Genomic DNA, 19,201 nt, shown 5'->3' with positions numbered 1-19,201 from the left:
TGCAAATTATGAATAACATGTGCGCAGAGCAGTTTTTCAACTAAGTTGTACATCTGCATGACTGTGAACACGCTTATTCCCTTCATCTGACGTGATGGCACAGAGCCACAACCCATAATTAACAGAATAAGTTTCAGAATATCCACTTAGTATATTCCTTTCCCATTTGATGTGGGTGTTTTTTAGCTAAAGAAAAAAAAAAGTTGCGGCTGGGGGCCTCTGAGTGCTCTAGTTTGGTGCAGCGCATCCAGAGTAGGCTAGAGGGTTGGCGGGCTTCTTCCTTTTCCATGATGGGTAGGCTGACTTTGGTTAGGTCAGTATTGAGTTCGATGCTTGTGTACCTTTTAGCCAATACGGTGTTATCGATGACGGTGATAAACAGGATTGAGCGGCTCTTGCGGAACTTCCTCTAGGATTCTTTTGGAGGGCGCCGTGGGGTGCATCTAGTAGCATGGGATAGTGTTTGTCGACCCCTTGGGGAAGGTGGCCTCGGACTGCAGTCTCTCCGAGCAAGGCGCGAGGCGATCTTTGCCCGACGCATGGTACGCTTCCTCTTGAAGCCTCAGGGCCTCTGGAGTCAAGCGATGGCTACCAAATATGGTCGAGTTGGGCAGGCGGAAGGGACTCGGTGAGGGAGGTTGGTCTTCTTTATATGGCGTGAGATTAGGAGGTTTCTGCCGATGGCCCTGGCTAACACCAGGTGGTTGATCGGTGATGGTAGAAGCATTTACGTGGTGGGAGATCTGTGGTGGAAGCTCTTTCGGTGAGATTGTGGTTGACCATGGTCAATCCGGAGGGGGCCGAGGGTTTACGGGTGTGCGATCTACTTACTCGTGGAGGGGAGGAGTGGGATGAGGATAGGTTGAGGCAGGTGTTTAGTGTGCATTTGGCTGAGTCGGTGTGGCTCCTTCTGGGGCCAGGGTGTGCCAGACCGGATGTCTGGGTCTGGCGGTTCTCCTGTAGGACGAGGGTCAGTATAGGGGATGTCGCCCAAGTTTTAGAGCTGGATTATGAGACCGGCCCGGATTGCGCTTGGGTCTGGCGGTTTGGGCTACACCTAAGATTAGCCTTATTCCTTTGGAAGGTGGTTTGGAACATACCCCGACGAGAGCTGCCCTGAGCCGGGGGGGGGGAAGCATACCCCCACATTGTGCTTGGTGTAGGGATGACGAGTCTGTCGACCACGTGCTCTTTCGGTGTGGGTGGGCGAGGGAAACCTGGCAGTTATCCAGGTTCCCACAAGGGGTTTGGAGCAAGAGGGACCAATTCGTATAGGCCATCCGACGATGGTCGAGTAGTCCCCAGTTGCGTCATATAGCTTTTGAAGCGACTTGCATCATCCACCAGATTTGGTTGGCAAGAAATGCTCGGATTTTTGGTGAACGTAGCTTGTCTTCACGGCTTGTGGTGGAGCGCGGCCTAATACAGGCAGCGGAGTTCTTTAGGGTTACTCCTGTAGGCGGGCCTTTGATAACTTGGGATATCTGGGACTCTCATTGTGCTCAGATAGCTCCACGGATGGTTTTCTTTACCTTGGAGCCCCCACCCTCGAGCTTTCTCAAGGTCAACTTTGATGGATCAGCTCTAGATGGAGGGTACAGAGGGGGCGCGGGCTTTGTGATTAGGGACTTGCGCTCGAGGGTGGTGGTGGCTGGCGGTTGTCATCTATTAGATACCATAGTTCCTGAAGCTGAGCTGCATGCGGCTTGGGCGGGTATTTGCTATACTCACCGGGTTTTGCAAGCCAGCTCCATCATTGTGGAGGGTGACTTAATCACAGTGATAGGTTGGATCTAGGGTGGTCCAAGTGGCCGGGGTGGGGACCACCTCTACTTCGGGACATGTGGTTGATGAGCGGAGACGGGATTGCCTTTCAGGCTAAGTACGTCTTCCGAGAGGCCAATAGTGCTGCGGCTTGAGTGGCCGCTTATGCGGCCAATTACTCCGATGGCAACCTATGGACCCGGGGAGAGGATTTGCCTAGGGCATTCCGTGATATTCTGTTTTCTAATTTTATTGGGTGTGTTCGAATTCAGATAGTCTGACTTGCCCGTCTTAGCAAAAAAAAAAAAAAAAGTTGGATCCAACCATCTAAATTCCATTTGATCTAGCCTTAATGACAGAATATCTCCAAGTATCTGGCCTTAATGACAGAATATCTTCCAGATCCTCTATTTCAGATAGTTAATTATGAGAGTATCTGGCCTTATGATAGAATATCTTTCAGATCCTCTATTTTAGGCAGTCAATTATGTCAGCAGGTTCTTTTGACATTTAAACATTAAGTACACCCATGCATTCTTAGGAGAATGAACTTGGGCATGGGGATGATGGTTGAGGTCTGTAACGCACCCACCCGACTATAACCTGCCTACTGGAGTAAGCCAAGAAGAGTGTTGGATATTGCTGGAGGGTCGTCATCATATGGAAAACCAGTATTGCTTGTTCTCTTAAAACTTGTGATTAGTTGTGCACTGAAGCTGACACCATATTAGTGCGATATGCTTAGTTTGTTGCTACCTTTATTGTTTCAATAACGAAGTCAAAATAGACCATGCAGCTAATTGGTGTCTGGATAAAACCTTTATGGGTTTAATATAGAGGGAATGCCAAGATATACCATTCAATCAATTTGAAGAAATAAGAGACATCTTGAGAAAGGTGAAAATATATACATAAATGGGTAATAAGGTCAACTGGGAAAGCAAAAATGTCACTTTTCAGCTCAGGTATGGCCTGAGCTATATTACTGATGGTCTTTCTAAAGAAGAAAATGGAAAGGAATGCACTGACAATTGGAAAAGTATCTATACAATTTGAACAACATAATCTGAAAGACCATCAAATATCACGTGGAGCAGTCTTTAAACACAATAAATTAATTCATTTAAATTCATCAAAACATGAGAGGTTTTAGTTTTTGAAGCAAAAGCTATTCAAAATCAGCTGTTTTTTTGGTAATTAAGAGCAAAGATACGTCACTCTTGGAATTGAATGCCCACTTCTGTCAGCAAAGACAATCTCAGCTGATTCCCTTGGTCGGCTGCTATTTATATGATATTTAAATATGTTTAGCCAATGTCTCTGATAACTCAGCTGCAGAAATGTGATGGGTTATGCCTGTCTTCTTTCTCAGGGGAAAAAACTCGGCTGCAGTTCAAAAACATACAACTCTCATAAATTTTGCAACAAATAACCATGATCCACATGAAAATACTCCATCAACAAACATACTTGATACTTGCATAACTATTAAATTTTTCTTTATAGGCTAACAACAGCATTAATTGCTTTGACTACAACTGTAATTTACAGCAATAAGCAGCAGTCACCCGATTTTAACTGGGTAAAGCTGACACCATACACTTGTTTGTCCAAATGTCCACCTTTCTTTGCCAACTAACTGGTACAAACTATTCCTTTCCTTATTTGCAATTTTACATACTTCTATGGCAACTGTTGACCCTCCTACTCCTAACTTTGTTTGGATCGGCAGCATTCAGCTGGTTTACAAACAAAGTCTTGGTTGACATGCTGATTTAAACCCTAAAATAGAGAATTGAGATTAGTAAAATTACTTTAGGTATGAACTAGATCTGATGAGGGTATGTTACCAGAAAATTTCAAAAATCTTATGGTTTCAAACTGCACCGCAGCCAAGGAAAAAAGAACTGTTGTAATACATTCAGTTCTCTCATAATTAGATTCTTATTGTGTTCTCATTCTGGTATTGAAGTTCTCATACAATTATAGCTCCAGATGTTCTTTAGAATGATACCATAATTTCTATCACATGACGAGTTTTGTTTTCTCAGTATCTTGAACTGTCAGGGAGGGTTCAAGTGTTGCATGATGTGCTATTATTTAATTTTGTCAAACATTAATGAATGAAGTGATATCATTACATCTTTCCAGCCTACAATACAGTAAGTAGCTGGTCTTTGGTCATTACATTCCTTCTTTTCCCTTCAGGAAAATAGCACTCCAAGTTACAAAGTGAGCTTCATGCATTTTGACAAAATGCATGAAGACAGCAGAGAACAAGTGTCAGAAATATGCCCAAAGAGAGAACCCAGCCAGTACCACTTCAATGGAGACCATACACTCGGAGTGATAAGAACAGCTCTTTTTCCATGTTTTGCAGCTGCTCTAAAATCCCTAACTGTGGCACAACTGCAGCTGTCAACAGTGCAGCAAGAGCCATATGCTTTCCTCCAGCTTCTGCCAGATATTTTAGAGATTCCCATTCTAAGGAGAAAGAACCCACAATTTTCAGTGGCGTGGATTGTTCTTCCCTTGATGTTGATGACATGCCGGGTTCGGGCCTTGTTGGAGGTCCTAACTGCATGCTTGAGACCAATGAGCTGCTTAGACTGCTCTTTGGTTGGCACACCAGAATTCTTGGAGAGGAGCAAGAATATCTCGGCATCAAGTTCAAGCAAAGTTACCAAGCCTGACCAAAGCTTCAATTCATGTCTTAATGGTGGGGCATTCATACAATAACAGCTGAAGAACCAAAACAAATTGTTCTCGGCTCAATGACTCAGATAGGGCAGTGCTTAAGGTTGGAGCAACCTGGACGAACATCTATCTCCAATATGCCATCCTGGCAGTCACAACTCAGTGAATTAAAACCAATGAGACAGAAAAGGTTGGCACGCCCTGAACCCTATCCACACTTGGCTTCAAAGACATCGTCTTCCACCACTTTGGGCTTCCGTGAGTATGCTAGGTCTTGCCACCCATTCAGGCCAGCACTGCGAATCTATTTCACAGCCCAAAGTAAAATTTGACCTGTATCTATTACTTTTGTGGGTTTGAACTTTGAAACAGATTGCAGATAAAAGCAAGCTTTCTTTTGCCTCCTCTCTCTCTATTAGGTATCATCATCTGAACTTTGTATACAAATAATGACAATTATCTAAATAAATTATTTCTTTTGCTAGACAAGTCAGATTCAAAGATGAGATTTGAGATTAACACATGGACTCTTTATGGACTCAAAAAACAAAAGACCATGTAGACAGACTAACTATGAATGCTTAAGGATGCTTACTGGATGCTTCAGGAATTAAATCAGATTCATGACTCCTTTTAACTCTTGCAACTATAATTTCCGCTAACAACTAAATCCTTTAGCTAGAGGGTGGCCTTGGTGCAATGGTAAGGTCGATCCATTGCGACCTGAATGTCATGGGTTTGAACCATGGAAACAGTTTCTCTGCATGCAGAGGTAAAGCTGCATATATCTAACCCTCCCCAAACCTCTCAATATCAAGAGCCTCGTGACTAGGGAGCCCTTTTTACTAAATTCTTTAGGTATTTTGTTGGAGTATCTGATCTAATAACCATCCAGCATGATATTTTTTGAAGAAAATTATCGAGGAAATAGCAAAAATGCAGTTCAATATAAACCCAATTTGGGAATCTTAAATCCAAAAATGTGATTTTAGCGATTGTATGTGATATTTACTTCAACAGCAGCTATAACGAGAATAAACAAAAACCTTTCTCGCATAATTTCGAGTAAGATTAAGAAATTATGTATCTACAAAACAACATCGGCGGAACCGACCCAAACCGCCCGGTTCCACCCGTTTCGAACCGTACCGGTGGCTCACCAGTACGGTTCCTCCTTAGAAAACATAATGCCATTCCGGAGTTGGAGAAGGAAAAGGAAAGAGAGAGTGAGCGGGAGAGGGAGGGAGGGAGAGGGAGAGGATGCTGGCGGAGTTCGACGGAGGCCGCAAGGGGGCCGGCGCAGGGAAAGAAGGGCCGCTTAAGCGGCCAAACCCTGGGAGAGGTAGAACGAGAGAGAGAGAGAGAGAGAGAGAGCGAGGGAGGGAGGGAGGGAAGCCGTGGATGCCGGCGGAGCCCAGCGGACCCCGACAGAGCCCATGAGAGGGCCAGCGCTAGGGAAGAAGGCCGCTTAAAAAGTTTGGGGATTCGTAAGTGAAGTTGGCAATTGATTTGCCGACTTCACTTACGAATTTCCAAATTTTTCAAGTGGCGGACCCTTGTTTTGAACGAAACAGGGGTCGGCCGCTTAAGCGGCCTTCTTCCCTGGCATCGGCCCCCTCGCGGCCTCCACCGAGGTCCGCCGGCCCTCCATCGACGTCCTCTCCCTCCCCCCGCTCTTTCTCTCTCTTTTCCTCTCTTGTTTGGCCTCTCCCCTGTCTATTCGCTGTGTCGGTACGGGCCCGGCCCAGCACGGCGCGGGCCCATACTGAGCTGTCCTGCCGAAAAATCGGTATGGAGTCCGATACTGGTTCCTCCGACTTTGCTACAAAATAAACCAATATAAGGATCTCTTTGGATAATCTAGTAGGATTGGATTGGATTTGCTATTAGATTCATAGATTGGGCAACTCATTTGGCATAGCCCATATCAACCCAACACCCCCCCTCTCCCTCGGCCCGAACCTTGAGGGAAGGAAAAAAAAGACCTTTGTGGAACTTTTTTTATCCCTGTAAGAATGGGCAAGGGAAGATACATTTAATGTAGGCTAGGCTGAGCCATTATCCCTTAATGCTAGAAATCTTGTCCCCAATCCCATCGATCCAGCAGGATTACCCAAGTAGGCTCTAAATCTAAACAACATCAGTACAAAAAATGAGCTTCAGATAAATAGGGTATAAGCGGTATGATTTCTATTATATAACCTACTAATATTGGAGAAAATCTTGTATCCGTGATACATTTGCCTCAATAGGATCGCCTCTAAGGGTGAATAAAGCTGACAGCTCTTCAAGTCCACCAAAAGAAGGAACAAGACAGAAATATCAAGAAACTAACTAAAAAGCAAGAATAGGGAAATCTCTAAAGCAAAGTCCATGGAAAGCTAAGTATATACCTGATTAGAGAGTAGGGTGTCGAACAATTATTATGCTTTTGAGAAAGTTTAAATCCCCTATGGCTGCATGACATGGCCATCTCTATAGACAACAAGGGATTGGCCATCGTGGTGAGGGCACATAGTGCAGCAAGGTAGAGGCTCAAGATCTGGTCCAGTCTCACAGCACCTGTATGGGTGCAACTACAATGGCCAATCACCACTTGACCAACAATAGTTGAGCTTGCAAAAAGAAAAAAAAAAGAATTATTATATCTTTTATTGGAAATGCCTTAAGACCCCTAAAGCTTAGGTGACATTACCCATCTCGATTGGTTATTTTATGGCGTGCGAGGTCTCTTTTCTGAGGTTCTCTCATGGGCGCCTAAAAGCATCGGTCTCCTATTTCTATCCAACCTAATAGACTATATTGAATGTCGTATCCACTATGATTTTTGTGTCAGTTAGATGAGGCTCATGAGACTATGGCACATCTCTTCCACGTATCATAAACTTAGAACCTTTGTCAATATACTTCCTCTTCTTTATTGTAATGCAAACATACCTACGTAGATCACTATGTCCAAAAATCATATAATAGGACCAATAAAACAAATAAAAGAAGCATCATGAAAAATGTGTCATATATAAATTACTACTATGACCACCATCACCACCAATTAAGCTATGGGCTAAGGAGCCATGTGGAAGTCATGCAACTTAATATCTCTATGATGGACCAAGGAGCCAAGCATATTGTCCCATACCATCCAATATGTACCATACCTGCTAGGAACTAGTATCTAGCATCCCTGAATACTGGTTCCTAGAGGAACTAGATTGAATCAGCCCCATATTGCTCAGTACTAGCTTGCACAAGGTTCGCCGTACCGGTGCCGAACCCCGTACCGGTGCCGCACTAGTATAGGCGTACCGAGTGTCGGTACGGTACGGTATACGGTACGCCAGGCATACCGACATTGGTGTACCGATACCGGTACCCATCGGTACGGGTACGGTACGCTCGGTACCGACCGGTACCGATCGGTACAGCGAACCTTGAGCTTGCAAGTGTTGTTATCATGGTCTGCCATACGGATCGGTACGGATCGGTACAGGCCGATACATACCGGTAGCAGACGGAACTGGTACGATACAGCTATATTTTTCGGTTCCGACTATTCGCAACTCATACCGGTCGGTACCGCCCCATACCGATCCGGTACCGGCCGTACCGATCCGGTACCGGCCTATACAAATCCGTACCGATCCGGTATCGGCCCGTACTGACCGGCTCGTACTGACCTCAAATTTTTTTTGGCTTTTGGTCCGAACCAGCCGAACCGGTACAGTACTGGTTCGGTTCGGTATAGTACCAGTACCGGTGCCCACCGATACGTCGGTATGGTTGGTACAGCCGATCTTGGTTGTTATACTCTTTTTTCCTGTTGATTTCATATTGGGAGGTGTTTTAATACATCAAATATGGTCCAAGCTAGAATAACCATTAGAAAAATACAAATTAGCAAAGGGGGAAAAGCAAATTTGGGACCAAAATCGGTAATGCAATAGGACTTCCCAGCCAAACACAACCATGTCATCCCATACCCTGTCTGTTATAAAACATACCTTATTATTGTTTGAAACCTTGGTTTCCACCAGTTAAAATTTAAAACAGTGTTGTACTATAAATGTAGTGTAGAGAGAACTGAATCAAGAACATGAAGAGCAATCTTGTTCTTATATGTCAAGAAACTATCTTAACCCCTACTTTCTATAATGCTGCTTCAATTTATGTGAGTGTGAATTATAAATATATTGAGAGAAGGTGTTGTTTGACCGCTGGTGCTCTTGTCAAGAGAGGATCTATCTGACAGTTTGTCATTTTTACAAGCTTCGGTGGATAACTTTGATAGTAAGGTTGGAAACTTCATTTCTTCTTTAGTAGCTTTAAATGTAAAAATATGATTCTTCACCTTACAGTCTCAATCATGCCGTATTCAGTTCAAAAATAGTAATTCCAATAGATGAGAAGTCCTTTCAAATTTTAATTGTTACTAAATATGAATTTTCTTGATACAATTATATTAGAAATCAAGGTCTGCCAGACCGATACCGAGGCTCGTAGAGGCCAGGGACCAATTCAGTAGGATATGGGTCCATAGTACATTGCATCGAAGCTTACCAAAATGGAGAGAGGGAGGAGAGAGAGAGGAAGAGAGAGAGAGGGAGAGGAAGGAGGGAGAGAGAGAGAGGAAGTTTGAGGCCTCCAGACTCATCTGAAAGTGGGAGAGACTAAGGCTGAGGTGTCCAACAATAGGGAGGGTTTCGCGAGGGCTCAAAGCAGCTTTGAGTCATTCAGATCTGCGAGAGAGAGGGAGGGGGAGGCTTACTTTGAGTGACTGTTTGGCAAAGAAAGAGAGAGAGGGGGGGAGTGGAGGCTCTGGGGGTCCAGCAAAGAGAGCCCCACGAGGGGCGAAGAGCGGAGAGAGCAGGCGAGAGAGCCCCTGAAGGCTCTTGAAGCTTTGGTTTGAATCGGGGGGGGAGGGGGGGGGGGGAACGAGGGATTTTATAACCCAAATCGACAATCATGGTTGACTCTCTCGGGTTGGCATTGATTCAGTTTAGCACAAACTGAACCGTCTGATTTGGGTCGGTTCGACATTCCTTATTAGAAATACTTGTATACTAAATTACCATTTGTTAAATGTTTCCTTTTTTGATCAGCAAGACCATAAAATAACTACTAATAATTTTTTTATCCTTGGTGTCCCATGCATTTAAGGCTACCAATGGATCAGGTCGAGAATGATCCATCTTGAACATATTTAATCGCAAATGGAAGTGGCTCTAAGAATTGAAACCAAACATGACCAAACAATTGATTTTTTATGTGGTTTGGGTCAAGTCTCTTTTGGGTCAAGTCCGTATTTAAGAAGCTAAATTTGGATGTTTGAACTAATTCTTTTCCTCTTTGCTTTTGAGGAAAGAACTAATCCTTTTCTAGTCTACGAAATTTAATCATGCCAAGTCCAATTCTACAAGGTCCAACCAAGTCAGAGCAAGACTAATTTTCGGACTCCCACACGAGCCATGGGTCTCATTTAAGGTATGTGCTGGCTCTTACAATTCCAAAAGCATTTAAGCAGTTCATTTACTGTGCCCTTATCAGTTTAATTGTTTTCATCAATGCCCTTTACGTCTCTAACGTTCGATATCGCCGATATCCTCAAAGTGCTGTCATTTGTCGTGTTGTATTCAAGAATGTCCTATATATAGCACCAAAATGCTCAAATGTATCACCAACAGAGGATGATTTGCATCCGGAAAATTGTGCAAAGACTTCCGACCAAGGATCATCAAGGAGTTCTCTAAGGTATGATCTTTTTTACTTTCATTCAGTTGTTTAATTTTGAAGTTTGTATATGCTTATTATATTATTCAGCCTTCTTCCTTTTATCCTTTTTCTCCATCATCTCTCCTATGTATCAGTTTATGATGTTATGAAGATACAGAATTTAGTCTGCACATTTTCAAAGTACAATACAGAATTCGAGGCCAGTATGATACCAGTACACTGCCGGCATAGTTTGTAGTACTGGTTCTGATTTCTCCTTTTGTTATGTGCATGTGCGTATGTTGTTCTAGGGTTGCTATTGGGGTTAGGGTTAATTTTTAGGTCCACGGATGCAGTAGATCAAGTTTATGGTGCGAGTATAGGTACCAACACCATTTTATTTTGTTATATATATATATATTTATTTTATTTTTCCTTTTGTTGTTTCACAGAAAATACATAAAATAATCTAGGGCATTGTAGATTGATGCCCAATCTACAATAACCAAAATTCATGCCACAATTGGAAAAATTTTGCAAGATTTCTCTTAAATTTTCTGATTTTCAGGGCAAAAAAGTTATAGGACCGACCAATTTATCTTTATCCCAACCTCTTGTAGGCTTATAATTAACCGAATGTGTCTAATCGGCCAGATCTGAATTTTCCGAACCTTCCCCTCACTCTCTTTCTCCCTCTCTCACTTTCTTCTCCCTGATTGAATGCAGAATAGCTAAGAAAAGAATATTTGAGCTGCTTTTGACTCAAGCAAAACCTGCTAGAACCAAGTACCGACACGGCAACACCTGTTCCATGAGTCAGTTCACTACCAATCTTGTACATCAATGCCTGGTACCATAGGGACCGGGTCTTCAATCCTTATTGATATTTCTTGAGATGAGAAGCTAAGAGTTATGGTCCCAATACTTTTCCGAAGGAATAATTAAATTGTGATGATGGATATCTCAACCCACCCTCTTCTAGTTATCAATCAAATATTTTCAAAAAAAGAATACATTATTTTTCTTTATGTATATTCTCCTTCCTACATAGAATCATGTTGTGCTATTTCATCTATTAGTACTCTCTTTTTTCCTATATGCGGACACTATGCAAAATAAAGAAGCTAGAGAGATTCAGGGAAAAAAAGGAAATGTGTAACTGAAAAACTCCTTGACAATGATTTACCTTAAATAGGAAGTAATGTATGAACCAACAATAGGAATTACTTTCTTTTTTCTTTAAAGTAAATATCAAGTTTTTTAAATTTTCTTTTCTTTTTTTCTTTTGAAGGGAAAGCAGCTACCATAATGGCTGAGGGGGGTCGAAGGAGAAGTGCTAGATTATTAGCCCTTGAAGAGCAGAAAAACAAAAAAGAAGCACATGTACCAATGAATTTTGTGCAGGCAACAGGTGATGGCCAAGAAAGAATGCAAAAAAGAGGTAGAAAGTTAGAGACAGATAAAATTTATGAGGTAATTTGTTTCATAATTTTTTACAAGATCTCTCCAGCATTATGGAGTGCTTCTTTGAGGAAAAATGAAGATTTACTCATTTTGACCCGCATTCATTTCACTGAGTATCACAATATTGGGTTCTAATATTAATAGTTTCTAATGAGGTCACAGCCAAGGAATCTGATCTAGCTAGATTAAGGTTGCATTTTCAATCATGACAGTTAGTTGAGAAGTTCTCTTTAATAGTCTCATATTTGAAGCTACAGTTTAATATAAGGGTGTTATTGTTTGCAGGAAGCACAATATCCACACCAAGTTCTTCCAACCCATCATGGTAAAACTTTCTGTTTTAAAAACTAAAAGAAAATATAGATAAATGGATTGCCAATGTGAGAATTAGATGATGGTTATAAAGCTCAACTAATTTTATTTTCATTGGGCAGCAATCAATAATTCTGCATTACGAAAATGTGAAAGCGAAATTATTGAATGTATTCTTAACCTGATCCAAGCGTAAGTTATTATGCCACTTTATCTAGTCAATTTGCCATACCTCCTGCTAATAGTTGCTTTTAAAACTAATTAGACATGAAACAGTTTATTTTCTAGAAAAAACAAAACATAGTTTTCAAACTACAAAGTCCAGTGTAATGTTACAGCATCTGAGATTCATTTTATCTTTTCTTATGTTACAGAAAAGATGAAAAAAACCTTTTCTATTTTCCAAAAGACTTCCAGGTTTATCTTCATACTTTGATCCCAATTTCATTCAATATTCAATAATATTATTGACCAATTCAATGACAGAATGATTTATCTCTGTTTAGATAAAAAAGAAAACAGTGAGAACACCTGAAAACTTTGCAACATTAAGGACTAAATTCCAGGAAGGAATCTACTGCTCACTAAAGATGTTTGAGGTTTGCTTTCTGTTTTCTGGTTTTCTATATCTCAGGCATGTTGACTCCAGTTTTGGGCTTCTATTCGTTCTTTTATCTTCATTTGGCTCTTAATGCACAATTACCCTCTCATTCTTGCATTCACATTTTGTAGGCTGATATTAATTCAGTATTTCGCAACGCAAAATATAATGCCTCAGATGCTACAACTTACCAACAGGTAAGTCTACCATATGTATCACTATGTAGCATTAAAAGTATTTTAATTTCATATACAACAAAGAGCAAACCATTCACATGTATCACCTACAATAGTGTTTGCCTCATTAACTGAAATAGAAGATCCAACATTGCAGGCAGAGTACTTGCAAAATGAAATACATCATGCTCTTGAATGTCTAAAAAACAACAGGACAAGTTATGAGGAACTCTCAAAATGGAGCCAAACATATCTCAATACTACAGAGGGTGTAAGAAAAGATGGCAATCTCAGGATTTTGGACAAGGCTGCCAAACCACAAGGTCCACAAGGTAGTTCACATCCGAGGATTCATAGTGACATGAATCAGAGTGGCATGGAAATAAATGTTGCAGCAAATGGAAGAATCCTATCTTTGAATCAGAACCCAGCCATTACAATAACATCTCAAACTAGGGCTATCTCAAGGCCCCGCTATAGAAAAGGTAATGAGGATTTCATTCATAAAGCTGGCATCTAATAAGAAGCAACTTAAAGTAAATTAAACACATAATTTTGTCAGATTGCTCTATGCACAAGTCCCTAGTAAAACATGCATATGTTTTTATATTTATATACGTATGTAAGTATGGATGGATGAATGGATGCATGCATGTATATGCCAATGTAGAAATACCAAAAGAGAATAAGTTTTTTGTAGTCTCTTTTCCTAATCAATATGCATATACGAACTCAGAATTTAGTCATTAAAATATTAAAGATGTTATATTAAGTCTCACTCAATTAACTTTTTGGTTATCCTCTGTAGATTGTGTAGAATGTTCTGATCCTTCCACAGAGGAACGAAGGTATACATACAAGCCTGGGAACGACTCTAGCGAGCCAATTGTTTCAATGGTTTACAACCAAGAGGTGCAGCTTGTTTATGTAAGTCTGATATTCTTATATTCTTATACTATCTCTATTCACATGATCTTATTGCTAGAATCTGTTGTCCTGGAGACTAGTGAACAAAATGCATACTTGCAAGCCACTATTTGCTATTCGTTGCTATCATAAGTTTCAACTAACAAACTCTGAACACCAATCATTCCCAAATATAAGAAAACTATTAAGATCACACCTTTACATTTCTGCGTATCTGCATGAATGAGAACTTGCTTCGATTTTTCCCATTAATGGAATGTGATGTTTCCAGACTGAGAGCCGAGACTTCCTAATCCATGGTGAAACATGATTTTGATTATTCTCCATGGCCTGCATTATACCAGTGGGATAGACTTAGCTTGTGATTGTTGCCATTATTTCTTCAGCAGTTTAGGTTAAACCTGTCCACGCTGTCTAAACAGTATTTTTGGACAACACCTAATGCATTTGCTATGGAGATTATATGTCCCAATACTCTGTTTAAACAGTTCAAAAAAAAGGCAGAACATCTTGAGAAATAAAATAGTTTATTCTTTCTCATTCTTAACTAAAAAAGTTACACAAATAAGGTGGACCAGGGAAGCAAATATAACTCGGATATAGCCACATACACAAATAAGGTGGACCAGGGAAGCAAATGGTGTCTCTACCCATCATTTCTTTCTTTTTTGTAAAAAAGGAACAAAAGAAAAAGATGTTCCTCACAACATTTTGCAATTTTGATGGTGTTCAGCTGTTGAAAAATATATGTTGAGTTATCAAGATCATTACTCCATGGGAAAGCAGACTTTCATATTCATTAGATTTTTTTTCTACATGATGAAGCAAAAAAAAAAGAAAAAAAGACACCATTAGTTGGCTTTGACTATAGCTGGATTTACATTAAGAAGCATCAATTACCTAGGATAAAAGTGTAAGATTTTAATAGCCAATAGGCTGTTGTTCCAAGCTATACAAATCTAAAAGGAAAAGAAGGGGGAAAATATCAAAGTGCACAAAATTTCATTCTCATGGATTCTTATTGTGTTTTGTGTGGGTGTGAAGTTTCTCTCTTAAAGTTATAGATTCAGGTGCTCTTTAAAGGTCGCTTGTCAATGTTCTACCAGATACAGACTTTTATTGTTTCTCTCACAAGACTACTCTTATCGACAAAAAAAGGAGACCGCTCTGTTTTTCACATCCATCTATCTAACCTGACCGTTGTTTTTGTCAGAACAACAACAGTCCATGACTCCATCTACCTACCTATCTATCTATCTATTGTAACTGATCTCTTATCACTTTCTTCTATTTTCTCAGAACAACAATGGTCCAAGCTACAAAGAAAGCTTGACAAATTACGTAAAGGATGCAGGCCACCAAGCAGAGCAGGCAGCAGAGAATAACTTTCAGGAATATGCTCGATGTGAGAAGGCCCAATCTATGCCCTTTCACTGGACACCATACACATCAAGTGACACTACTAGCTTCTTCCCCCAGTTTGGAAGCTGTTCGAGCAACCCTAGCTTTAGCAGAGATGCAGCTGCTGGCAGTGCTGCAAGAGATATGCACTTCTCTCCAACTACTGCCGCAGTTTCCACAATAACCAGTGGCAAGCCATTTCCTTCTGCTGGTACCAACGAGAAATTGGGTTTCGACCTCAACGAAGAACCTAGCTGTGAGTTGGAGACTGATGAGCTACTTAGAACATTCTCTCAGGTTGGCATGACAGAATTCTCGAAGAGAAACAAGAACATCTCGACAATAACTGCAAGCCAAATTGTGGAACCAAACCGAAGCTTCAGTCCATTTCTTAATGGTGAAAAGGATTGTGCTATGGTTACAGCCATACCAAGCTATACCATTGCCAGCCCAATGTCTCAGTTAGGACAATATGGAAGGTGGGAACCAGCTAAAAGGATGTCTATCTATGATATACTATTCTTGCAGTCACAACCTGGTAACTCTGAAAATCCAGAACGGAAGGGTGAGGCAGGTCCAAAACCCAATCCATATTTGGTTCCAAATGCATCTTCTTCTGGATATTTGAGCTTCAGTGAGCACAGTAGCTCTGACCCAAAATCGTCAAAACAGAAGGGATTGGCAGTTTCTGAACCCAGTGGACACTTGGCTCCAACAGGATCATCTTCTGGCAATCATGGCTTCAGTCCTCATGTTTGCACTAGTAGCACATTTGAGCCAACAACTCTGAACTTGTTCAAGTAGAGGTTGTTCTGTTTGTGCACAACTTTGTGTATTTGATTTCAGACCAGTTTGCGTACAAAATAAGCTTTCTTTTGGTCCATGTCTTTTGCAGTAATGGTTTGTTGTATCCCATGAACCGTTTCCTTTTTTTTTTCCTCTTTTGGTCTCATGTTTGTAAGCTGAATAATAATGATCATCTAGTTATCTTGCTCCTTGTGTTAACCATGTGAGGACACGGATGACATTTGAGATTTAATATATTAGCATAGACTTCCAGGATACTAGAGAATTAGGTCTCGTGCATTCACTCCCAGCAACAATTTTCTTGAAGAAATATTTTTATATACTATCCTATAGGAATGCTTGGTCTAATAATCATTACTATGTTATCAAAACTTTCTAGACTCTACAGCATCCTTAATCACAAGAGTTAACCTAAATAATGCACCACGACCCAAGAAACCAGAGCTGGAACATGTCTAGGAGGGGGAATGAAATCAACAAATAGATTTTACATTATTTACATTTCAAAGTAACAAAGAAGGAGGAAAAAGAACATGGACTGCAGAGGGTATGATGCAGGACAACAAGCTCTAAGACCAATAAAAGGAGGAGAAGAAGGTAGAGGGAGAGGGCAACTCAATATTCTCAAATCTCAATAATGTAAACTTGTGTTCTCAATTACATAGCATTGGGTATGTATAAACTCAAAATCCTAATAAGAGTTCGTATAGAAATAGAATACTAGAGTCCTCGTAAAATTCTAGTCCTAGAGTCCACATAAAAAATATATTTCACTAATTCCCAAATAAAATAAAATTTTCTAATTTCGAATTTTGCACCTAACAGAAGTGCACCTCGATTTGTTGATCGGGATCCAATATGTAATTTAGAACATTTAAATTCTAGGAACACGATTGCAGTTGATTACATCAAAATATCGATGTAGAAATGCCAAAAGAACAATGACCACAAAACCATCTTCAGCCAATCTTGAGCAAGATTAACAATGAACAGGCAGATCCAACATATAAATCATGACAACTACCAAAACAATTCCCCCATTATAGGATAGGCATGAGGAGTTTCATTGGCTAATCTAACAAACATGTGTACAAAAACTTAAGAAAATCATATTAACAAAAGAATGAAATAAAAGAGAGAGAATATTGGGCCAAGTTATTTGCGGTCCCGAACACATGAAAGCATCAACCATGCTTCAAGTCTCCCAAACCAGAGGCATCACAGATCGCAGTATTCACCAAAGAATTAGGTCAAAGGATTTCACATCAAGATCAAGAGATAATCTTAGGAAAAATAAAATACAAACTGCAGGGCTCCAAAGATATCTAAGCTACTAGATTGGAGAAAGATCCCACATACCTCATCGCACCTTCTTCGCCTCCCTTGAAGTGCCCTCAAGAATCACCCAGCCAAGTATTCTTTAAAAAGAAAGAAACAAGAAACCGACCGAAGGAGGGAAAAATTTCTTGGCTATAAATCATGAAGGGCCTTCTTTTGGGTGGTTCTATATACACCCCCCCTATTGTTAAGGACACCCCCCAAAAACCAAAAAAAAAATACCCAAACTAACCTTTAGTGTAATTACCATATTGCCCTTGAAATTTTCTCAGTACACCCCCCTTCCTCCTCCTCCGTTTCGTTTTGAAAAGAAAAAAAAAACACCCCTCAAACCCCCCTTAAACCCCTCGATCCATTTACATCGTTTAGGCGATCTTTGAAGGAGATTTAAGCCCCATTCGAAGCATGGACAAGCAACTAGTGATTTGGGACGAAGAATCGGCCGCAAAGGTACGTGTTCCACCTTGTTTCGAAATTTTTTTTTTTTTCACGGTTCGTGCTCCGTTCGGCACTGGATCGCCGAACAAAAGGCTTCTGTTCGGCTGAACAGTGCTGAACAGAAGCCTTCTGTTCGGCAACCCTCAACCGAACTCTTCTGTTCGGCTGCACAGTGCCAAACAGAAGGCTTCTGTCCGGCACTGTGCAGCCGAACAGAAGGGTTCTGTCCGGCTCTGTGCAGCCGAACAGAATGCCGGCGACGAGAGGGAGAAGGGGGAACGGGGGGGTTTTGGGCGTTGGCGAGGTGCTTTGGGCGGAACAGTTCAAAGGGAGACGGAGGGGGTTTGGCCGCCGGCGAGGTGCTTGAGGCGAGGTTTTTTGGGCGGAAGGGAGAAGCCGGCGGGTGTTTTGGAGGGGAAGAGCGGGGTGGGGGGGGGTTTGGGGGGTGTAGAGAGCAATTTAGGTGAGGGGGTGGGGAGGGTGGGGGGTAATTTAGGAATTTTTAATTTTTTAGGGGTGTCCTTAGCAAATGGGGGGGTTGTAGAGAGTATTTAATTTTTTTTAAATTTTTGGGGGGTGTCCTGAGCAATAGGGGGGGTGTATATAGAACCACCCCCTTCTTTTGGGAGTTTATGAGATAGGGTGTTTTATATTTAAATTTAACCCCTTAGATTTGCGTGATCGTTTATTGAAACTTAAGATAAGGTCGGCAACTGGAATGCCGATATTAATGAGAACTTAACCTAACACCTTTTTTAACATATAACCCCTTGTTAAATATTTATATTACCATGTGATAATACAGCTGCAAGGACTAAATTCTAATCTCTCCTCTAGTCCTGCTCCGCTCCGACAAAACTGTAAACCTCCTTCCCTCGCTCCGATGGCCATAGAGACTCTGGTCTGCTGGAGGAGCTCAGGGACCTGACCGTCCTGCTTTTTGATTCCTCGCCGATTACCATCTCGATCCAAAGCCATTGACTTCATATCAGGTTGGTAAATCATTCTATGATTGCCGCCCTTGTTGTTAGTCCATCTGGCCTACAAATTTCCGTACTTTAAACCTAATCCGTTTCTTTCACCTGAGGGTTGCTAGCTAGCCAAGCTTACCGACCTGAAGTTTTTTATTGTTTCATTTTGGCACTCCAATGAACCTCTTTGATCTCTTGAAATGAGGTGAATCTAAATGTTTAGAAATGGATATTTTTTCATGTTTTTATATTTTTTTTAAATAAGCAGCATTTTTTATATTTATTAGTTCTTTGCCCGCCAATAAGGAGGATATATCAATAGAAAATCTTTGAAGTCAGCTTCATTACATGGGATTACCACTGCAGGGCTAATTGGCTTTCCCTGACTGGAGCGACCAGACGGATGGCAAGTTGCAGTGAAGAAATATCCAAAAAAGGAGCTATAAGTGATGACCAAATCAACGAGGGCGATTAAATATGAGCCGTTCTCCCCCGAATATAGAAACTTGTATTTGCTTAGCTCAGAGTCGCTTCATTAGGTGAACCATTCGCATCATTTGAAAAATTAATATTATGAGATAAAAACAGAAGAAAGG

General features: G+C 41.0%; 1 long non-coding RNA gene across 1 annotated transcript; it reads right to left on the bottom strand.

The window, feature by feature from the left end:
* Positions 1-3,855: 3,855 nt before the first annotated feature.
* On the bottom strand, positions 3,856-17,356 carry LOC103702168 (uncharacterized). The gene is made up of 2 exons (XR_603265.5): positions 17,218-17,356; positions 3,856-13,980 (listed from the first exon to the last, which is right to left on the bottom strand). It is a non-coding gene; the product is annotated as an uncharacterized LOC103702168 (long non-coding RNA).
* Between the last annotated feature and the right edge of the window lie 1,845 nt (positions 17,357-19,201).

This window comes from Phoenix dactylifera, chromosome 8 (genome assembly GCF_051530095.1).
Source record: "Phoenix dactylifera cultivar Ajwa chromosome 8, Ajwa_hap1_PhDact_Kaust_v1.1, whole genome shotgun sequence".
NCBI lineage: Eukaryota > Viridiplantae > Streptophyta > Magnoliopsida > Arecales > Arecaceae > Phoenix > Phoenix dactylifera.
This window is presented reverse-complemented; position numbering and strand designations above follow the sequence as displayed.